Source organism: Callorhinus ursinus, unplaced genomic scaffold (assembly GCF_003265705.2).
Source record: "Callorhinus ursinus isolate GAN/ISIS: 27379988/994484 unplaced genomic scaffold, GSC_fseal_2.0 scaffold6, whole genome shotgun sequence".
Classification (NCBI taxonomy): domain Eukaryota; kingdom Metazoa; phylum Chordata; class Mammalia; order Carnivora; family Otariidae; genus Callorhinus; species Callorhinus ursinus.
Window position 1 is genome coordinate 52,001,120 of NW_027397068.1, and position 24,916 is coordinate 52,026,035.

At 34.2% G+C, this 24,916-nt stretch overlaps 1 protein-coding gene across 2 annotated transcripts in view; it reads left to right on the forward strand.

Annotated features, from left to right (window-relative positions):
• The window catches only part of PDE7B (phosphodiesterase 7B), a 314,673-nt gene that overhangs the window by 667 nt on the left and 289,090 nt on the right, over positions 1–24,916 (forward strand). The gene's annotated exons all lie outside the window — the stretch shown is intronic.

The window sequence follows — 24,916 nt, forward strand, 5'->3', positions numbered from 1 at the left end:
TTTTTGGTCTGTGATTGTTACTACAGCAACCAGCTTTTGAATTTCCTTCCTTTTTCTAGGCGAACTGACTAAACATTATCACTTACCCTGAATTAACCATTTCATTCCAACCAGCCTAATGAGAGACTCCGGGATTTTTACTGCACTTTGAGCCCCCATGGAGGAGGGCTCCTTTTTCCTTCTTTTTCAATGAACGCAATATTTCTTCTTCAACATAAATCTTAGAGTTGGGTCATTTTTCTTTTTGGTGGAGACAGAACAGGAAAATATTAGTACAGAGATTGGTGAGGGTTGCAGGACAGGGAAAAAGAAAATCAGGTTTTTTTTCCTTGAGTTTGTCATGTTGGTTGATAGCAGACTTCAAGATGAAGAAATTAGTAGGAAGAGAGGAGTAAGTTGATAATCAGGCTGAAGGTAGAAAAACCTACAGAAGGTATGTCAGAAAAATGAATTCTTGAGGAAAATGCACTTTATCACCTTGTTGCATTAAAAAAAAATATTCTGGACTTGGAAGTCGGCAGAGAAGGTACAGGCACTGAGTTAGATGACCAGTGGTTTAGATCTTATTATTTATAAAGGAAACTAAAAAGTTCTTTATTAACACTGTGAATTTGCTAATTATCTTTTCTTACAAGAGTGGAAAGCAGAGTGAGATACTTAATTAGGGACCTCAGTGATTGAGCTGGGGATCTAATTAATCATCTGTAGATTCTGTTCTTCATGTGCTTTAGCCAGAGTGACTGTTTGAGTAAATCTCTTTGCACCAGAAGTCAGTCATATACAGTAAACACACTAAATGCTGCAGGAAGCAGGGCAAATAACACAGAGCTAATGTTGTTTTCAGTGACACATTATTATTATGCGTTGAGGGGGATCCCTGCTAAAAATCATTTCTGTCCAAAGAGTCCATTTCTGTAAAAGCAATTCCAGTAACATATGGTTAACGTGGATTTCCTTATTACCCTTCTCAAAGTTATGCAATAGCAAGTAAGACAGGATTATTTGAAACCATGATTCTGTTTCCAAAATTTCTTACTTGATTTTTTTTTTTTAAGATTTCTACCCTCCACCTTGAGAAACAGAAATTTTAAAAACTGGGTCATGTTGGAAATATTAAGCAAGGTATCAAAGACATAGTGCATTTCAAAGGGTTAACAAAATTAACTGCATAAGACTCTAATGTACTAACTTAACTGCATAAGACTCTAATGTACTAAGTTAAGAACTGCAAAAATATTAGCTCCGAAATGCAGAGGATGTGCTGTGAATGGACAATTGCTTTTCTGCAGCGCCTAGTGGGAAAACAAGGACTTTGTGTGCTGCAAATTCGGCTCCTCCATTTCCTCTGCTTTATCTTGTATCACCGGCTGGGGAAACAAAGATGGGTGTCAGTAGTTGCGTCTTGATCGACATTTTCTCTAATAAAGCGAAGTTGCTTTTTGTCTCAAGTAGAAGCCCAAAGTTAACTAGTTGCAACGCCAGAGAATGTATCCTCTTTATAAGGATTTTTACCTGGCACTATAAGCTGTCCAATTTCAAACTGTACTGACTCAGTTGAACAACAGGAGACAAAAATCAAGGGTGACTATATGTCAGCAAATTAGCTGGCAGAAACCCTTTTTTGAATCAAGTTACTTAGGGTAAGGGTGGAAAAATCCAAGATGTGTCAGGAACAGACATCGACTTAGGGAAAATCACAGTACATCTTTTGGTGCTTTACACGGTGTTCAGCACAAAACTATTTATTGTCAGTTTTCAATAAATGCCTAGTTAAAATGTTTGCTGAGCACTTACTACCTTTCATATACTGTAAATTATTTAAATGATTTTGAAGTATGGCATTTTTGACTGTCTTTGAAAAATGTTTTTGGTGTTAGCCCAGCCTAAAATATAATCTAGAAATCAACACATCAATAGTACAGAGGAGGGCATTCTAAACATTGACTTGTGTTATTTTCAGCCAAAGGACGTCCTACTTCGAACAGATGCAAAAGTAAAATGACCAAATTTCCTCAAAGTGGGAATGTACCACCTCGAATATGCATCTGCCTAGTAATTAATCTTCCAAAGTCTAATTTGTTGTTAACTAGGCTCAAATCACAGGGGAAGCTGCTTGTCAATTCACAGAATATAGTGTTGGAAGGGATTTTTTAAGTGCTAGACTAGTCTCAAGCAAGATGAAGAGGGCTTCATTATATTAAAAAGAATTATCAAAATTGGGAATTAGGATAGACTTCAGAACATCTAAATGTAAAAGCTAACAGGTAGTCTAAGTGGTTCAACTCACACTGACTTTTGGGGGACAACTTCTTGGGGAAAATAGGTAATTTACTAGGGACCCTCGATGTACAGAATGTCTTATTCAAAAAATTCACCATCCTATGGTAGACACACACTTGCTACTTTGCACATGTATCCCAAAAGTAGCCTACAGACAAGTAGGAATATCTCCTCTAGGAGGTACCTCTGGCTGAAGAAGAAGGGATTTGGCATTTGGACATGCAATGAGGCCCTCTCTAACAGTGCCTCCTCATGGTGGCATTTGCATTTCTCTTAATGGTGTGCCTTGGGGAGCACTTCCATCATTCACATGGGAGCAACCTTGTGATCAGTACCGTTGGCTTCTAGGAGCATCCTGGGTGGCTTTGTGGACATGCTAACTTTGATGCATGAAATGATGCATACTTGGTGTATTAGCAATTTTTAAAGTGATTGATATGGAAATTTAGGGGAGAGAAGGGATAAAGGGATGAAGAAACCCAAACTGACTGAATATCTACTATATACAAGCATTGTTAGAGATTTGAATGCAGAGAGTGAAGCGTGTCAAAGTTCTAGTGTATGACCAAAGTATTTATAATTTCCCAAGAATCATTTAGGTATTTAAATGGTTTCATTTGTACTTAGAAAGTGACTGCATGGAGCACACTAAAAAACAAACAAACAAACAAACAAAGAAAAAAAAAAACAGCAGGCAGAGACAGGGGACCAGGGTGGACATCCTCATTCAGGCTTTAAATAGCTGGGTAACTCTGAGCAACTTGATTACTCTTGACCTCAGTTTCATTATTTATAAAGGAAACTGTTGTATTGTGTTTCTAACAGTCTTTTTTAGATGAAACATTTTATAGTATTCTTAATTTGGGGTTTTTAAAATAATTCCATTTATATGTAAATGTGAAAACATCAAACCTTTCATCAAAAAACATCACTGTGTGTTTTCAACATGTCAAGTGAACAAATACAAAGATAGATAAACAGTGATTCCCACCTTTGGGAAATTTATATTCTGGTTGAACATATAAAGGAATAGTGGAGTCTGTGCAGAGGAATGAAGGAACAAAGGAAAGTTTGGAGGGAGGTGGTGATGAAGACAAGTGAAACAGAAGAGGTGACTTTATGCAAATTGGAATTTAAGAAGAAAACTAAATTTTCTATCTATGTATTTATTTCTATTATTTTGTTCTTTAATGTGATCAGTTGAAGGCATTGCATTCTTCTGAAATAGTATAAGTAATGGTGGTCTTAAAAAAATATAACATTAAAGACATCCAAAGTTTTCCCCATTGGTTGAATTAAGTTACTGCACAGGATGGAGATGGCGAATTAAGTCAGTAAACTAAATCAGTGGTGATGATGGTGCCTTCTGTATCATCGTTTGTACTTGGAACCCCAAGGAGTCATAGAAAACAGGAGTCCTTCAAGAACTTTAACAGCCCCAGATGCCAGCATCCATTTGGTACAAGCGGGGAATGGTCACAGGCTGCCGTGGGCTTGAGTACTGATGCAACGTGATGGTGTTCTGGGAAATGCCCTCGGTGTTAAGAAACCTTACATAGTGGGTCGGAACTTCCAGAGATAACCCACGTGAGTTAGGGCACATTTCTTCAACTCTGGGGGCCTCAGTTTCCTCATCTTTAAATGAGGCCATTGGAATATTTCTAGAATGCCTTTTTCCTTCCCAAATCTGACAAGATTAGTATTGACTTCTTAGCATTCATTTGTTTTTATTCTTCCACCTCTCCCATCCTTTTTTTTTTTTAAGATTTTTTTTATTTATTTTTATTTTTGACAGAGAGACAGCAAGAGAGGACACACAAGCAGGGGGAGTGGGAGAGGAAGAAGCAGGCTCCGCACTGAGCAAGGAGCCTGACTCGGGGCTCGATCCCAGGACCCTGGGATCATGACCTGAGCTGAAGGCAGATACTTAGCCAACTGAGCCACCCAGGCGCCCCTCCCATCTTTTATTTCTACCACTTCCCTTTACTTTGCCTTTGCTCAATTTCCCAAATTTATATAATTTCACCTCCAAAATACTCGCATTGGCAAAGAAAAACAAAGGCCAAACAAGGCCCTGGGTTTTGGAGAATTTCTCCTCAGGAAGACTATTGCTCCCCAGGGAAGTTCACCTAGGCTTGCCTCGTTCTCTAGTGTGAGGCGGTAGCACTCCTTCATACAGTAAAGGGACATGCTCTGTGTTCATTGTAGCTGGGGACTTTAACGTTACATGACAAGTGTCTTTCTCCTGAGTGCCAATCACTATCCTGACTTTTCTATATTATTTAGTTTAATATCTCCTTAACCCAATTCTGGTCTCCTTCGAGTAACTGAAAACATGTTGATAATTCAACTGGAGGAATCCTCAGACGAAAAACATTTTTTTGGTGAATCAGTTGTTCATTGAGTACCTGCTCTGAGACCTTTGCCCTGATGGTCCAGGGTCATTGTCTCATCCTAGTGGTGGGATCTGATGCAATTCAGTTTCCCTAATCCAGACACACTGGTGAGATCCTGCTTGGGTCAGAACATTCCTCCTGGCATCTCCTCTGGGTGACAGTTTACAGTTAACAGCTCAAGCGTGGAGAACAGGGAGCAGGGTTTGTAGTTTCAGATAAACCCAAAAATAACACAACACTAAATACCCAGAGACTGATTAAGCAATATACAAGTTTTAATATACTACTGTATAAATACCACCAATATTTTGAAAATCTAAATCCTTTCATAGCTGCTTTATACATTTATTTGCATGTAGTATAGAAGTAGGAAAATAATAGCCCTAGCCAATATGCCAGTAAAGAAAGTTTATGTCATACATTTAACCTACCTCCCTTCCTTGTCTCCTCCCTTTCTTACATTTGTAAGGAGAAGATGGAAAAAAATTGAGATTGGTGATGAGATGTTGATGGAGTTTCCTTTAGTAAAATGTGGAGTAATGTTTGTTTTAGTTTTTCCTTTCTAGTGGTTGGTAAATCCACATAAGATTTTTTATCAAAACTCCTGCTCAGATTGTTTTCTTATTAAGACCTTTTGTGTTTTACTTATCATAGTTAACATATAAATAAGAAATGCATAAAATATCCTTTCACTACAATGAAAATTATCATTACCTGCCCACTGCTTCAGATATACAAAGTAAAGATTCTGTTCAAAAAAGGAGTTTATACATGACTTAAATATACTGAAGGATATTTAAGAGTTCTGAGCTCTAAGAATATGCCTGTCTTCTGGGATGGGAGATCAGGTCTAGGGCCAGTCTGGGGTTGGGGCTTTTTCCCTGGGTCCCGGGGTAGACATAAGGAGGATAACATATGCCTGATTTTGTCAGAATTTGGTATCAAAAGATATCAAATGGTCAATGACTTACATATTCGTTGACTCTAGTAAATCTTAGTTCACGAGCATATCAAATTATATTTATTTTTAGACTCTTTGTAATATAAAAAAAATCAGAAGCTTCCTGCACCCAATTATAGGTGAGTTGATGAATATGTTACTTTAAATCTATGCAATAGAAAACCATATAGTTATTTAAAAGAATGTGCTAGATTGGCACACACAAATCTGGAATGATTTTTAAGATGTATTAAGTAAAGAAAAAGGCTACATTAATATTTCCACAACTATATGTACACATTCATACACACTGACAGAAAATTTCTGGAAATTCAAATAAAAATCTTAAACAACGGACAGCTCTAGGAGAACTTGCAGTAGGGGATGGGAGCAAGACTTACTTTTCACTCATATACTTTAGAATTGTTCAGCTTTTCTCCCCATAAGTTTATTACATCTACAATGGGGGAAATGGCAGATATTTATTTATTATTCTGTGATATTTAAAGTTGAGAAAAAATAGAGAGTAAAAGAAGAGGTCTGTTTTGTTTTTAAATTGCTTCATTAGCTTCTTCCTTCAATCCTGTTGAGTTCTTCCTATGTGCTTTTGACATGGTGAGGGAGCACAATATGACCAGCATGTAACCGTCCTGAAGTGAGGAGACAGACAGGCCATCACTCCTGCTTGAGTAACTTTGGGCCAATCATCACTCTGAGCACCATTTCCTCATGGACAAAACAAGGGGCTTAGCAAAGGTCAAAGTTCCTTCTAGCTTACACACACGTCTAATAAAATTTTTTGGCCTGTTGTGCACCCAACTATTTGAGATTTTTCTCCACCAACTGAATATACATGTTTTATTGTACATATTTTATTGGTTTGAACATTTTACCTAAATTTTCTGTTTTAGAATTGGTCAGTTTGGTTTGGTTTTTTGAATTAATTAAATACACAAAATTTATATTCATCCAAATAGTGTTTAGGGAAACCACACATCATTGATAGACCTTTAAAATTAAAATCTACTATGGTATTATTTATTCACAAAACAGTAGAAAACACTATTTGTATTAAGATGTGTCATTTGTGGGCAATACAAGCAACTAACGCTTCAGTTTGAATATGATTTATATATTTTTTGGTTTTCCAGGAGGAAAAAAAAAGACTTTCATTTCCCTTTCTCATTATGCCACTTGCCAGCTGGGTCCAGTCAGATGAAAGAACTCAGTCATTCACAAAAGTGTAGAAGCATTCTCATGAAAGGAGATGATGCAGTAATACAAAGGTCTAAAGAATGCCTTGATTTAGAAAAGGTCATTAAATTTAAGAAAAAAGTTGTTTTCCATGTAGTAGAAATATAGCATATTTCTGTGTCTTTAAGACTAGTTTTCTCGCTTTTTCAACTAAATGAAAACAGTTTCAATTTGGTTTTTAATTTGATGGGGAAAATTATTAGTCATTTTAGTTATTCAGTACTCTTTATTTTATATTTTTCTAGACTTTACTATTATGTTTGGAGTAAAGAATAATCTTTAAGTAAAAATAAAATGAAAGGGATAAACATAAAACAGATAGGAATTTATGTGATAGCCGTTTTTGAATGACCAGAACCAACATTCTAAACTCTTCTCCATAAATCTATTTTAATTATTAAAAAATCATTAATCACTTAAAATAATTCATTTTAAAATTAGAATAAATTAATTGAGAAATATTGTCCTCTTTTTATTAATATATTACCCCAAGTGCCTATATGTGAGTGCATGAGAGAGAGATTGAAGGCAAGGACCTTCTCAAACTTGAAGACAAATGTATAGAAAAGCTTTTTATGTGGTTGTTCATGTCAAGAAGACAGTGAGTTGGAGAATATACCCTATTGAAAATGTCTCCTTTAATGTAATTTTTTAAAAAAAGAAATAAATGCATTTATTAAATTCAGTGGTGATAATTATAATTTTTAAAAAATCCAGTTTGTATGTTTTATGTGGTTGAAGAGAAGGGAAAGCAGGAAGAAAAAAAGTGAAGTTCAAACTTTTTCAAGGGGCACTAAACTTATAACCTAAAGCCCTGAGTTCAAGTTCCAGATGCTAGTCTTCCTGAGACTAATACTTTCAGCAAGCTATTTAGCATTTTTTATTTTTGAGTTTCTGAAATATAAATTTTTTTTAAAGATTTATGTATTTATTTGAGAGAGACCAAGAGCGAGAGGGAGAAGCAGACTCCCTGCTGAGCAGGGAGCCTGGTACAGGGCTCCATCCCAGGACCCTGAGATCGTGACCTGAGCTGAAGGCAGACGCTTAACCAACTGAGCTACCCAGACACCCCTGAAATGTAAATTTAAAGTGAAGTAACTTTAGGTTCGAAAATCTCTAGGATTTACTTACTGTGCAGATGGACTGGCTTTTATATGTAATTAGTGACAGTTCATAGCACAAATATCAAGTCACTTCATTCTTGAAACATTCCTGTTAGGAAAAGATCAGTTATGCCCATTTTAATGGTAAGGAAATTGAGGTTCACAGAAGTTAGAGCTAATAGAGTCGGTAGCTTTTTTATGACAATTTTTTATTGTTTTTATATGTTTACAATGCTTTATGTTTGAAATTTATTTTTAATCATTCTAAGCATGAATTGAAAAAAATTTATGCAAAACATAAAAATATGTTTCAAATGTTAAAGCCATCTACTTGATATGTTTATTTACAGGATGTTCCAATTATAAAGGAACAACACTATTTCATTTTAAATGGATTCATAATGGATGAATCTGACACTAAACTTCAGAAGTTTGGCTGTGAGAGACAGTATAGTATAATGGTGAATGGTGCAGAATCTAGCGCTATTCACCATGGTTTGCTTATTAGCAATATGATCCCAAGAAAGTTACTTAATCTCTTTGGGCCTCATTGAACTTACTTATAAAATAAAGGAGCTTATAGTAGTTGCCTCATAAGATTGAGAAAATCAAATGAGTTTTACCTGTAAAATGGTTAGAACAGTGTGTGAAAGACAGTAAGCGTCCTGTGTATATGAGTTGGTACCATTTTCTTACAAACTATAAAAATTATTTCATGAAGTTGTAACTATTTTGTGTATAGTGATGTTGGATTCTTTAAACATTTAAGAGAACTATAGTTTTTTAAAATTTTTTTAACTTTCTATGTTAAACAATAGTGCATATACAGAAAAATACCCATTATATGAATGTATATAATTCACTTATTATAAGTGAATCTGTGCGGCCATGACCCAAGCCAAGAACTGGAACAGTATTATATTATTGCCACCTCAGGAATCCATCATGCCTCCTCCATTCTTCCAATTGCCATTATAGAGTGAGACACATTCAGTTGTTGCATATGGCTGTATTTTGTTTATTTTCATTATTCCATAGTGTTTAATTATCTGAATATGCAAGAACTTGTTTGCCCATTATGCTATGGAAAAACATTTGAGTTGTGTTTAGTTTTTCAATATTATAAAAAAATACTGGCCCGAGTATTCTTGTACTCATCTTTGGTGCACGTGTACATGTATTTCTGTTGAATGAATACTTAGGAATAAGTTGTTGGCCAACAGAGATTGTTAATGTTCAACCTTAGTAGAAAATTAAAAAATTGCTCAAAGTGGTTCAAATAATTTACATTCCCACCAACCATGTATGATAGATCACTTCCTCACTAACCTTACTTATTAACATTTAGTAGGTATATAACAATAGCTTATCATGGTTTTAATTTACATTTTCCTGATTATTAACTAATTGGAGCACTTTATCACTTGTATATTGGTCAGATTTGTCAAATTTTTGTCAAATTTTTTGTCAAATTTTTAAGCAAGTCATTTAGATATTAATTTATAAGAATTCTTTATATATTTTAGTACTTTTGATTGCTATGTATGTTATAAATATTTTCTCCCATTGGTAAGATCTCCTTTTTTTTCTTTAAAGATTTTATTTATTTACTTGACAGAGACACAGCAAGAGAGGGAACACCTGTTTTCTTCTTCAAGATTATTTTGGTCATTCTTGGTTCCATATAAATTGTAGAGTTAACTTAAGTTTCCTCCCTACAAAACAAAACATTGTTAAGATATTGATCGGTTTGGGAAGATTGACATCTTTCCTGACTCTTCCAATTTATAACATAATATATCCCTCCATTTATTTAGGTCTCTATTAAATTCTCTCAATAATATCTTCTAGCTTTTTTGTGGCCATTTTACACATTTCTTGCTAGATATTTTGATATTATTCTAAATGTTATCTCTTCAATTTCAATTTTAACTTTTTGTTACTAATACATAGAAAAACAAATTTTTCTGTATTAATTTATCAACAACCTTGCTAAACTCACTTATGAATTCTAATACTTTATTCTGTAGATTGCTTTCATTTTCTAGGTAGGCAATCTTACAATCTCAAAATATTGACAGTTATATATCTTCTTTTTCCATACTGAACTTTGTCTTATTCTACTAGCTAGAATTTTCAGTAAATTGTTGAAGAGGGTAACAGTGGGTAAATATATTGTTTCAAATCTCAGAAGGAGAGCTTTCAATATTTTTTTACACTTAGTATGATATTCTTTATAATATTTGGAAGTTCTTTTCTATTCTAGTTTGCAATTTTTATGAATGAATATTTATCGAATGTTTTTCTGATAATTATCATATGATTTTTCTCTATCATTTTATTGTGATGGTGATTGATTTTACAATGTCAAATCAAACTTGAAGTCCTAGAATAATTGCAATTTGGTTATGATATGTTGTGCTTTTTTCTTCTAAATCCCTCATTACCTTGTTTCTGGACTGTTAATAATTTCAGGATTTTGAAACTGTGTTGATGAAAAAGATTAGCCTAAAATGATCCCTTTTGGTAACAACCTTATCAAGGCTCCACAAACCTCATAAAATTAGAAAAACTGTTCTTCTAAAAATGTTTGGGGAGAATTTATATAAATTTGTGTTATTTTTTCCTTAAATATTTGTTAAAAATTATAAATAAATCCATCTGGTCCTAAGATATTTTGTGGGCAAGTTTATAGTTATAGTTTTAATTCCACCAATTTCTATGGGCTATTCAGATTTTCTGCTTTTATATTCAGTTTTGGTAAGTTGTGTATTTCTAGGTCTTACCTATTTTGTCTAAATTTTGTGACTAGCATGAAGTTGTTTGTAATACCCTGTTTTAATATTAGTTTTACTTTTTATTCTTGCTATTAATTTATTGTGCTATTCCTGTTTTTTTGTTTTTCTTTTCCCTATGCTTTTGTCAAGATCAATTTTATTAGCTATTTCAAGTAAATAAGTTTTGAATTTTTAAATCCTCTTCAATTATGTATGTTTGTTGTCTATTTTTAATTTTAGTTCTTTATTATTTCCTTCTTTCTCCTTTCTTTAGGCTTATTTGATGAGTTCTTTTTTCTCAAATGGTTTTGTTGTTGTTGTTTTGGGGGGTTGCTCATTTACTTTTCAGTCTTTCTTCTTTTTGAATATATACATTTAAAGCAATAGATTTTCCTTTAACAGTTTGAGCTGCATCCTAAAATTCAGTGTTTCCATTATGAGTTAGCTCAAAATAATTTCATTTGAAATTTCTTTTTGGACCCACAGATTATTTAAAAATGCATTTATTAATTTTCAAACATATTGGGATATCCCATTTATCTTTTCGTCATTGTTTCTTAATGTAAATCTACTGTGACCGTAGATCATATTGTGTATGATTTAGGTCTTTGAAATTTGTTGCAGCTTGAATGTGACCCAACACATGGTCAACTTTTGTAAATATTTCACACGCACTTGAAATGAATGTTTATTCTGTGGTTGTTAGGTACAGTGCTTTATATATGCCAGTTAGAAAATTTGGTAATCATGTTATTCAGATCTTTCACATCTTTATTGATTTTTTTCTGCCTCTAATTCCTGAAAGAGGTAACTTAACGACTCCAGATAATTGTGGATTTGTCTATTTTTCCTTTTAGTTCTGCCATCTTTTACTGTATATATTATGTTAACAATGTGAAATTGCCATTTTTTATGGATCAAAATAGTTGAATATCAGCATTTTTATATAAATTAAACTAATATTTTAAAAGCGTGCTGTTAGAGCATACCTTCACAGTGGGATGATAATTGGTTCTTGGGAAGCAAGATGTCCTTACATATTACAATGGTTTATACCCCTCCAAAGAGACTCACTACCCAGATACACAGTGTATATGGTATTAAAATTTCTTGAGGCAAGGTGATTAGGGGAAGGAGAAGCTAAAAAGACTCCTTAAGAGGATGGGATGATAATGGAAAGAGGTTGAGAAATACTTCAGTTAGACAAATTACATCTTCCTGGTGAAATGAGACTTTTCACATAATAAAAATCCCTTTTTTTTTCTCCATAATGCTTTTTGTGTGGCCTATTTTTAATTCTTTTGGTTTTTAATTTTCTGTATGTTTATGTTTTAGATTTGTCTCTTTACAGTGGATATAAATATTGTTTTATCATTCAGTCTGATTATATTTGTCTTTTCAGAGGTACTTTAGCCCTTTTATATTTAATGTAATAGTGATATATTTGAGTTTAGGTGCTGACTTACTATCTATATTCCATTTGTTTTTCCTGTTTTATATTTCTTTTTATATCTTCACTAGCCATCTTTTGGGTTGAGTATTTTTGTCATTGCATTGCTCCTTTCCCATTAGCTTGTTATTTTTACATTCTTTCACAATGTTTTACTGGTTACTAATGAGGTTACAGAATGCATCTTTGACCTAATCAAAGTATAATGCAAATTAGTACATTTATCACTGTACGAGAAATTTGAGAACCTTAGAATGAATGCCTTAACTATTTTTACACCTCTCTTGAATTATATGCTGTTTTAAAGTATTTAATTTTATATAATTTAAGTCCCACCATAATTATCATTATTATATTTTTATGCAGTCATATATACTCTTCATTATTTCCTGCATCTCTGAGATTACATATAGGATTTCTTTTAGTCTAGTGATAATTTGGTTTAGGTTTTCTTTGTCTGAAATGACTATTTTGCCCTTTTTAAATGTGCGTGTTTCCTGGGAACAAAATTCTAGATTGGTATTTTCTTTCCCCACTTCAAGACAGTATTATATTGCTTTATAACTTTCTCTGTTTCTGTTGATGTCAGAAAACAGTATTTAAAAGCAATCTCTCCTTTTTACAAAAATTTTCTTGAAGATGTGTAATTCTTTATACCTTCGATTTCCAGTAGTATTACCATTATTGCTTAGTTGTGGTTCTCTTTGCATTTATTCCTATGAGGATTTATATGATTTCTTAAGTGTGCATCTTGATATCTTTCAACAATTTTGGAAAATTACCATTAATTGTTTTTTAATATTGCTTCTGCCCCATTCTCTCACACTATTCTTAATGGGACTCCAATTACATATATGCTTATCTTTGAATACTTCTTCCCCCATTGTTTACCTTTGGCCTCTTTGTTCTTCATTTTGGACATTTTCTTTTGACCAGTATTTTATTTTCCTAATTCTTTCTTCAGGTGTATCCATCTCTCAATTAATCCATTAAATGAGTTTACAACTTCTGTTATGACATTTTTCAGTTCTAGAATTTCTAACATTCTTTTTGTAGTTTCTAGATCTCTTTCAAACTTCTGAGTCTTGTCTTTCATATCCTTGAATATATTACACATACAATTTAAAGTCTTTGTAGCTGCTTTACTTATATATTTTGAGTGTCTATATCTATTATCTGCTAGTGCTCCTGGTTGGATCAAATTGTCTTGCCTTTGATATGGTTGGTTCTTTCTGGTGGAGTACTGGACATTGTATATAAAAAATATGGGGAAAACTTGAGGCCTGGTGTGATGTTATCTTTCTCCAGATAAGATTTACATTTGCTTCTGTCATGTTACCAGTGTCAGTAATAAACTTGATTGTCTTAATCTCATTTTGTGTTGAATGAATATATATGATGTGCTTGAAAGAATGGCTGGCACAAAATAAGTACTGTGAAACTTTTTTTTTAACTGGTCATTGTTTTCTTTAATATCTATGAAAAGAGGGAATGGGAAGAAAATATTAAGCATATTACATGGCATTATATGCACCAGAAGTAAATTCTCATTTTTTAAAAATTTTATTGTTTTTTTCTTTTACATTTGAAATAAATTTAAAAATGAGAAGTTGTATTCATCAAAGTCATGATGATAAAAATTAGCATGTGTTCACCCGCCATATTTCACTATGGCCATTATAACCATTATGCAAAAGTTAAAAAAAACAGGAATTATAATCTCAACAGTGTAATCACCTTATTATATAATTATTATTTGCCAGGAGCACTTTGACAAACACTATTATTTTGGAGATTGTTAATATCCTAATGAGATCTTGGGTCAAAGAACTATTTGTAATAGACAGATTTTCATCTGCACTCACATTCCCAGTTAAAGATACCTACAGAAAAGTATTATTTAATTCTTGATTTATGGTTTTTGTGCCTGGAATCTAATGTTTTAGATAGTAGTTGATATAAATTAGCTACAATGAGCTATTAGCAACTTTCTTTATTGTCCTAATAATTTTACAATTTATAGTTTCATACAAGCAAATCTAATGTCACTGAATGAAAATGATACTCCATATGTGTTATAAATACTCAAACATTTTATTTTTTTAAGTTTTTATTTAAATTCCAGTTAGTCACCATACAGTGCAATATTAGTTTCAAGTGTATAATTTAAGTGATTCAACACTTATATATAGTGCCTGTTGTTCATCAGAACAAGTGCACTCCTTTTTTTTTTGAAAATTTTAATTTTTAAAAAATTTTTATTTTCAGTACCCTAGCTTGTCCTGTGGAATGAACCAATTAATTATTTAAATAGTTGCAAACAAAATATTCCTGGGAATAAGCTTAGCTATGTTATAATTAAATTCTGGCCTAGTTATGTAAAACCAGATTTTTAGTGTTCTGTATTTACCTATTGCCTCTGGCTATTTGTTGGCTTTTCTTGAGTGTTTGTGTTTTCCTAGTGCTACTCTATGCAGGTTTTTCCAGGGCTGGGATATCTTTGGAGCACAGGTGAACTTGATGTCAAAGCTAGTAAGTGCAAAGTATACGATGTCTTTAACCTAGACTCTAATCACTAATTATTTATAAGCAATTTTCAAATACCTTGAGAATATATATTTTTAGAAGAAAAATATTAAAAAGTTAAAATGAACTTGATACATTTTCCTCTATTGGTATTCTCTTTAAAGAAATGTGTATTTCTAATTTTCATACCTTGTGTGATGTTTTATTTTCAAAATAGAGATGAAAAAATTAGAATTTAAAAAGAATCAATGCTCAATAGTTTTCAAATATATTACTAAGTATATATTAAGACATAATAAATTAAAAGCATATTAATAAGAGGTAAGTTTTATGAAATGTTACTATTTTAAATTGATAGTATCATACCTCACAGTTAATAAAAGATAAAGGAAATTGACTTAATATTTAAGCCAAATGACTAGTTTCGTGTGTTATTAACATGAATTTTTAAACTGAGAAGACATTTTTAGCTTTAGCACATTATAGAGGAATAGCAAAGAGTTATAAACTATTGAGTAACTAAATAGCAGTTATAGAGTTTTTAATTACCACTGCCTCAAGTTCTCCTAAAAAGGTATATGAGTTGTTTGTTCCATTTTCAACACAACAAATATTTAATGTTTCTTCCTTAAAGAAATACAAAAAGGAATCCATACATGAACATTTAAGCTAATTTAATGTGCAAATTTAAAATTTACAAATATTGACAAACCTGGTAATTTTGACCTGCATTTAGGTTATTCGTGCACTCTTGAGTAAGCAAGATGATTTCAATTATTTTCCAACTGTGAAATGGGCCTAAACTTATGTCATCTACCTCCAAAGAGGTTTGATATCATAGCTTTTTTCTTTCTTTCTTTCTTTCTTTCTTTCTTTCTTTCTTTCTTTCTTTCTTTCTTTCTTTCTTTCTTTCTTTCTTTCTTTTTTTTAAGAGTTTCAGGCTAGGAGAATTTTTTCCATATGGCTGAGATGAGTTTCAAGTTCCACATAGCTGAGGATTTTTTGTCCTGGGCCCTTGTCATAGAACAGGGACAGATATAGGCTTCTTTTGACTGTGAAACTCTCTCCATTTTTGCACATATGATGAACTATTAATCAGTCCAAATTTTCAGTATATCATATTCATAAGGAGTATCATCTTGAGGAAAATTTTAATTTCTGATTAAATCTCTCAAATCTCCTCAGAAAATCTCCAATATATAGGTGTAATTGTCCCCTTTTAAGGAGCAAACACAGGCTTTCATTGATTAAAAAATTAGTCTAATTTTCAACAACAGAGTCAGGTTCATTCACTCAACCATTGGGTACTTGGGGACCTAATGTGGTATAGGGACTGGGGATATTAATGTAGAAAATACAAAGTCCCTTACCCATGGAGCTTGCATTCCAGTGAGGAAGACTGGCAGTGAACACATAAACAAGTAGATAAGATAGATCATTTCAGACATGGCTAAATGCCATGAAGAAAATAAAGCAGGGTAGTGAGACAGCTAGCTGCTGGTCACAGAGACGCGGATCATGTTAGGAGGTCAGTGGAGTCTTCTCTGCGTCTGAAATGATGAGGAAGATGCATTCATGGAAAGACCTGGAAGAAGAGCCATCCAGGCAGAGGAAAAAGCAAGAGCAAAGCCCTGAGAAGGGAGCAAGTTTCTGGAACAAAATGAGATGGAAGGAAGGATGGAGATGAGTGGGCTTAAGTAAGCAGGGCCCAGACTGCATGGACCTTCACAGAGCATGGTTAGAATCTTACTCTCTCACTGTGAACAAAGCCTCTGAAACCAAGTAGACAGGGAAGGGACACCAACTGATTTATGCTCCTGTGTGGAGCATGGATTGTTTAGCCCAGGGTAAACATGACAGTATCCGTCATGGGCAGCTGCGGGCTGTGGCAGGCCAGATGGGAAGTAAGGGTGGCTTGGATTGCAGCAGAGACAGTGGAGTGGTGATCAGTGTTCAGATGTTGAGCATCTGACAGTAGAACAGATGGGACTGGATGGTGGATCAAATGTGAAGGAGAGACAGCAATACATAGTGCTTATGATCCCAGGTTCTGGAGCTGGCTCCCTGGGCTCATATTCTGGCTCAGTCTCCCACCAGATTTGTAACTTTGGACAAGTAACCTCAGACAAGTAACCTTAGACAAGTAACCTGTTCTCCATTTGTGAAATTAGAGAAGGATATTAATTGTGCCTGTGTTTTAGGACTGATACAGATTATGCGTGTGTGTGTGTGTGTGTGTGTGTGTGTACACATACACTTAGGAGTGGGTTCAGTAGTATGTACTTTGTATATTGTGCACATGCCAGTTAAATAAAATAAATTTGAGAACGATTGATGCATTCTAGATTTTTAGCTCACATCACTGCAGGTCCCATTGACAAGATGGAGAAGATGGAGGGAGCATGAGGTTGGAGAAGGCAGATGCAGAGAGAGGTTAGGAATTCTGTTTAGGACACATTCAATTTAAGATGCTGTGTTTGGGAAAGAGATCAGAACTAAAGTTAGATTTGTCAATGCATATGCTATTTAAAGCCTTGGCACCAGATGAGATCACCTAGAAAGACAACGTAAATAGGAAGAGGGTGGAGGACTAAAACTTCCCCCAGCATCCAGGGGTCAGGAGAGGAGGAGGAGCAAGGAAATGATTCCAATGCATACACATCTGGTTTTTACATGGTGCTGCCTATATTACTGGAGTCTTGCCAGAGCTCATGCTTCAGAAGACTCTATAGACATGAAAGCCTCTTTATACATTTCTAGTGGCGAGGGGCTGAGGCTTCCGGCTTGGACCCTGACGACAGGAATTTTCCATACATACTTGAGAGCAGCACAAAGAAACTGTGGTATAAATATGCTGTTCCATGTTTATTCGTAGATTTTTTTTAGCATAATCATACTTAAATGTGGCCCCTAAAGAGAGCTCAGTTGCTTTGCACAAGCTCTGATTTCTTCACACGGAAGTATGGGCGTCTCCAATTGACAAAGATTTTTGTTTTGATACAAAAGTCTAGAACTGGAAAAGAATAATCTGTTAGATGCTATATTATTTGTGACAGTTTGATTTCCAGTCAGCCCACCAAAGCCTATGTAACCCATGAAGAAATGAAATCCAAGTGCAAAGAATATGTAGACCCTAAACAACACACAGGACAGGGTTCCTGGAAATAGTCGTAAGATACCAGGAACATGTTTTCTTCTCTTGTTGGGCCTAGCAAAGCAAGGATAAGAGAATTTCCTTTTGGGTGGAAATGGCTGGCATCAGAGAAAGGTGCTTATGTGGCCATGGTCATTAACATATAAGCTAGCCAGTGATTATGGAAAACATGGTATATGAATTGAAGAAAAGAATTCTCGGGAAAGATAGGAAACTTGAAATCTAGTCTTGGCTTTGACATTCACCTCTGTATCTGTTATGATACGAAGGAAGTCACAAACTGTTCTGTAGCTCAGTTTCCATTCAGTTTATATTGGTTATAATAATCCCTCACAGTGTTGTTGTAAGAATAGATTGATTATATATATAGATACACTTATGTGTGTGTGTGTATAATATGTTGAGATATATATGTAAAATATGTATTCACTGTAGCAGTGTGAATGGTGGAAAGATCTAGGTAACTAATTATTGCCCTTTGATTTTTACTTTACTAAATGATTCTTAGGAAAATATGAATGGCTGGATTTTAATCATGTGGAGCAACAATAACAAAAATGAAATTTGAAAGAAAACTAATTCAAACAATTCGGAATAACTTCTATTCATTATAACATTGTGATTAGGTCACCACATTAGCTCCTCCAATTTTTCCTAACAGATGCCACAGTGAGTTGTCAAAAATGATCTAATTCCAGCTTTAAGAGCCTGAGTGCTTGCAGAGAAGAATTCGGTTGCCTTAGCAAATTTTACCTTATATAAATATAATCAGTAGCATCCTTATAATTTACCTCCAGCAGGCAATCTAGAATTTCATTAAAAATCGTTATTTACTATTTTAGTGCTGCTCCATGTGCTAAACCAGGAAGAATGCCTGTTTAGGATTTCATAATTTTATCAATCACTTCCCAATGCATGTCACTAATGAGTGAACACGCTATGTTTCTCATTTTTTCATGTCCTCTTTCACTTACATTATGCTTTTGAACACCTTTTTGAACACCAGCAGATTACCAATATCTTGGGATTGGTGAGGATTTTCTCAGTTTATATTTTATTCTACAAAGAGAATGGGTCCTATGTAACAGAACAGTTTTTGTGCTTTGGTGTATTGTCTAATGTTTTGGTGTCTTGATTATTGATTTCCACCAATATTCTGTAATTACTTTGTATTAAAGAATTAATTTTACAAGCATGAGAAAAATTTCACTCTGGTAACTATCCATGTACACAATAACTCCCTAAAATGAAGCTATCTAATGATTATACTTACATGGAAGATGGAGGGCCAGAAGTGAAAGAAAAACTGATCTAGTGATCTGTAAGTGGCAATTGCTTAACTTCCTTCATTCTTCTCTACCACAAACTTATAAAACACATCTGAATTCGTAAACCATCCATAATCAACAAATGACACTATACACAAAAATATCTAAAAATGGGAGAAAAGATGCCTTCCCCATACTTATTGTCAGGTGTCCCTTTGTCTCCAGGTTTTTAAAATAGACATTTGAGTCCAAGAATATTCTCCATAATGTTCTCCCTGAAAGAATACAGTGTCCTGTGAGTGTATTTATTATGGAGTTTGTTTTTTTTTTTTTTTGCCTAAATTGTTTTCAAAGGATTCAATGATCTTTCAAATAGATCTTTAATATAGAATGATATAGTTCTGGGTGGTGTAGATCCTGAGGGAGGAGAAGCTGGAGGCCTCAACTGATGCACTTCTTCCGGCAGGTCCTCTCTTGAGAGCTGAGGACTTCTACCCTCTCTCTCCTGTTCCACAGGCTCACTGAAATATCTAGATTTACCTTTATTTATCCTGCTTTATAATCTCATATCTCTTCTATGTTTCACACATTTCATCAAATCTGGTAAAATTGCAGCCACACGTTCTTTGAAAATTGCATCTAATAACTTTTCTCGCTTTCTTGAATATCTGTTAAGTATGTGTGGTTGGCATTCTCCTTCCATGATCCATTTTTCTTAAACACTCTTTCATATGTACCGTATCTTTGTTTCACTAGGCTTCATTGTGAAATATTTCATTGGTTTCTCTTCCAGTTCTGTAATTTCTTGAGCTATGTCTAAAAAGCTTTCGATCCGTATTTGAGTTTTCATCTTTAATTAATCTTATTTCTTAGTCTCATTTCTAGAAGACATATTTGTTATTACCCATTGCTATGTCAGTGTCCTATTCCTTCCTTATAATTTTGATCTTCTCATTTATTTCCGATAATGTTTAGCCTGCCTGTTTTGTGAATTCCTTCAAATTGTACTAATGAGTGTTCTAATTCTCCTAACTGTTGACTCTTTCTTGATGCATTTGCTATTTTTAATTGTATTTTTTACATTGTTTAGCTTATATTCAGCAGAGATTTACTTTTCTCAGGTCTTATATGTTTTGTATTTTCTCCCAAATAGTATCCTAGGAATTTTGCCCTTTTAGAAGCAGTTCATACATTTATTTTTTTACACTTTACATTCCTATACCATTTAAATACCAGGCTCGGGTCTTGGTTTTCAATTTCTCGTGTGAGGTTTTTTTTCTCTGTAACACAAAGAGAAACTGGCTTGCCATTTCCCTGGGATGATGAGCGAAGACCTTTGTGACCCTTGTTTCTCCTTTCCTTGAGGTACAGCCCAGGATTATGTTAAAGCAAAAACTCTTGGTTCCAGGTTCCTTCACTTTGGCTTTCCAATAAACACTAAAATCTCAATGCTATATTCAAGAGTTATTAACATCTTTCTTAGTTTTGGTTCCCCCAAAAGTCAATCCTGAGGCAAGGACTCAAGGGCATATAGATTTTTGGGGGGCTACTCAGAAGTCTAGTAAGACAGAAGGGAAGTGAGTGGGAAGGAGGTGAAGGAAACCCCTGGAAAGTGTGTATGTAAGCCAGCTATATCAGTGCACAACGGAAGTGGGAAACTGGGAAATGGTGCAAAACACATGCCTCATGATTAACCTACTACAAAGGGTTATATAAACCATATCTGGGGAATCACTGGTTGAGGGTTACTAGGGCTGGGGGAGGAGGAGATATTATTCTCTGGCGTTTCCAACATGCCACATGCAGTCAGAGCAGCCATCCAGAGTTGTGGGGAAAGAAAGCTCAGAGTTACAGAGATTCAGATCCTGGCCATTGAAAATCAGCAGGAGCACCCTAAAAGTCCCAAGGGATGTGGACAGAAAACTCCCAGCATCTGCTACAACATCCTGTTGGTCGCCCAGTTCTCTCATGACCAGAACACCTGGATTTAATTTCCCTGTTTGTTCTGGTTCTCGGGGATTTTCTTTTCTTTGTTTTATGTTTAAAAAGATATTAACAACTTCTGTTACATATCTTATCAAACTTTTATTTTTAATGTGTGTTTATAGGTGGAAAGAAGTCTACCTAGATCAGTCCTCATGTGGCTGGAACAGATGTTCCAAGATATTTTAACATACACTTTAATTTTATAAAATAAGATCATACTAAGCCTGCCATCATACTTTTGCTTTTATACTTGAATAACGTTGACACTTTTTTTCATAACTAGACATGAACATAAGGTCTAACTCATTCTTTTAAATTTATTTTTCCAAAAACTTTTAGATAGATATCTGTTTACAAGATATCACTATTCAAAGAATGCAATAAACATTATTTCATCCATGTTCTTACATATTTATTGCTAAGATACTTCTGGAATAAAACCCTAGTACTAGGATTTATGGGTCAAAACTTTTAGCAGTTAAATTTTAAAAGATATTACCAAATTTATTCAATTTTTAAAATCATTTTTATTCTTACCCACAGCAAATAAGGGTATCTTTTTCCCCTCTCCTTACCAAAGATGTATAATATCAATCATTTGATTTTTTGATGACCTAATGAGTGAAAATGATAGGGTACTTAATTTGTTTTATCGAATTATTAGTGAAGACAACTTCATATGCTCCTGGTCAGTGGTATTCACTTGTATCACTTTGGCTCCTATTTTTTTTTCATGTTTTTATTTGTTTTTATTTTTTTATTATTATGTTCAGTTAGCTCCTATTTTTATTGGCCTGCTTATTTTTTATATTTGACTCATTAGAACTTTTTTATATTATGCACACTAGCCCTTTGTCATATGCTTGAATATATTTTTGAAGCTTATATTTCCTTTTTTGAATTTGCTTATTTTGTTTTCTTACCCATGTAAAATTTTATGTAACCGATTTCATCCATTTTTGACTTTGTGGTTTCTCATTTTCATATCATGCTTTAAAGGGCCTTATATAATTATTAAATATAAAGAGCATTTAAGCAGTTATTGAATGCTAACTATGAACTGGGTATATCATGGCATGAGGGAGAAGGGACAATGATGAATAAGAAGCCTTTTATTGCTTCAAAAAGTATCATATTAAATATAAAATATTTAGTTCTGTAGAAGGAATGAAGTAAATAGAGCTTTTCCCCTTTACAAACAAACAAGGGAACAGATAACAATTCTCCAAACTTGTGTATCTTTTTTTAAAGAAAAACTCAAACCAGTCAAAACATCAACACCTATAGTAAATAATAATATTTAGAACTGATCAGCAAGGAAACCAGACCTAGAACTCAAGGTCTGTTTACATACTGATACTGTGAGACTGTCAAACAGTGCCACTTCTTTATTAGCTGAGGCAAATTCTGCAGAACCTACAAAAAGAGAGGGTTTTTTTGTTTTGTTTTGTTTTTTAATGTGCTTTTTTTTAAAAAAAATGTTTAACCAGGACTCATCTCAGTAGCATTTTTAGACACCTACTATAAAGACCAGATTTTGCTCAATGTTGATGTAAGCAAATACTCTTTAAGACACAAACCCTGCCTTTAAGAAAATATAGTTGGGAGGCAAAATATGCATAAATGAAGCAAAGAATAACTTGAAAGCAAATAGTGTGGGACATTCCCTGTGTATATATGCACACATACTGACAGTTTAGGGAGAGTGCTCAGTGACCCTGTAGCAATCAACAAGTATTTATACCAACTCAGTGTAGGGATTCCATAAGTTGTAAGCTTGCAGATCATATTGACATTTCCTGACATGAAGGACTTTTGGACAGTGAGAGAGATATAAATATAAATAAAGTTCTGTATGTATAAAATTACATGTATAAAAATATAAATATCTACTAAAAAATTAAAGAAATAGGGGCAACCCAGAAGTCTTGACTTTTTCTGTTAATGTAGTGGAACAGAACAGTGAGCAAGCTATGAAGGCAGACACTCTAGAAAATTCACTTCTCTTTGTTTTCATACACATACGAACACTTTGCCCATAATTCACATACTAATCTTGCCAACACTCACCCCTCCTTTAATGCCCAGCTGGACCCTCTTTGATGCCTATCAACAAAACGGGGTTCAGAGAGAAGATCAAAAGAAGAAAAAAGTGGACTACAGATAATCCACCAAATAGAAAATCCATTCCAGAGAGTCTCTTCGCTGATCCACATATTTTCTAAGCAGAAATGTTGATCTAGAACTTGAAGGTCTTGTGAGTTTACTCATCTATTAAACACTTATTGAATATACATCATGAACCAAGCACAATATGTTTAGTTGGATGGAATCAAAAGTCACTTTTTTAACCAATCAGAGAAGGAATATCTGAGGCAAGAGTATGATAAGTTGGAATGGTACACCGAAGACAATCTGATGGCCGAGAGGAGGCTTCAGATTGGAAGTGGAAAACCGAAAGTATGACAAGATCGAAAGTGAGGTGTGGGAGCACCATCCTGAGTATGAAGAAGTAAATTTGTCTTTATTCCTCTATCCTGGAACTTAAGAAAAAGAGAATTTGGAACTGATCATCCACTGGGCCCTGAAGTTGAGAAAGACAAAGAAAGTTAAAGCCAAGATTCCTACATAAAAGAAATCCTTCAGCAAATGGGGATTTCAAGCAGCTTAGCTAAGTAATGTCCGTTTGGGGCTGGTAGAGAGAGGGAAAGTTGCATTCAGGGGTAAGGCAGGTAGGAAGAAGGCAGTTGTCTGGATGCTTTCTTTGCAATCTAGCTAATCCTAGAGTTCAGCAAATTAATAAACAGAATTATAAGTTTCCTAATAGTTCCAATCCCAGAGATGCTGAAAAGGAAAAATATATTTTTTTCTTTTCCAGGCAAGAGTCATGTCAGGGTAAATCTCAGACCAGGTTGGTGTTTGCACATTTCCCTCCATGTATTTCAGAGCCTGGGAAGTACAGAGGCCCCACAGGAAGGGAATGCATCATTTGCTTTTATTGTATTTAAGTTTTGGAACATGCAAGTGGCCTGTTTTATCAGACGACATGGGGGGCTTATCTTTGACAGAGTCTGTGTCAGAATCACAGTGTTGTAAAAAAGAAATAGTAAGTTCACTGCTGGAGGCTGCACGTTAATATCCAGGTCCCGCAATATGTTTTTAATGACAAATATCTACTGCAGTGACCTGTAAATCTAGAGAATCTATAGGCCTAAAGACCATAGGGGGCAATATGCTAAAAAAGCCACAGTTTCCTGTAAGTAAGGCAACTTGCCCAGACGCTAGAATGGAATCTGTTTGCAAGTCGCTAGCAGCACCTCTGGACTTTTCCCCTCACTTGCACTATAATACAGGGAAATTTCCTTTACAGAAACTCAGAGTACTCTAGAAGAATGCAGTTGAAATAACTGCATTGTGTAATTGAAATAATTACACAATTCTTTTCATTACGCATTGTTAAAAAAATGTTTAAAAATTTGTTGGAAACAAAGTGGAGGAAGACTTGTTTACCTTAACCTCTCCCATCCTCCCACTTGCTATCATTTGGGGAACAGGTTTGGAGTAAGTCTACTCTTTATTATGTAGAGGTACAATTCTTTTTCTATATTTTTAATAATATGCTCTGGAACCATTCCTCAAATCAGATTTAAATTTGCAAGTGATTAGATTTGGGATGAGAAGTGAAGCAGCTGGCCTGATTTGTCTAGGGGAATCACTCAAAGCTGAAGTGTAAGATTTGTGGCTAATTCTCTTATTGGATATCCGTAGCACACCAAGTTCTT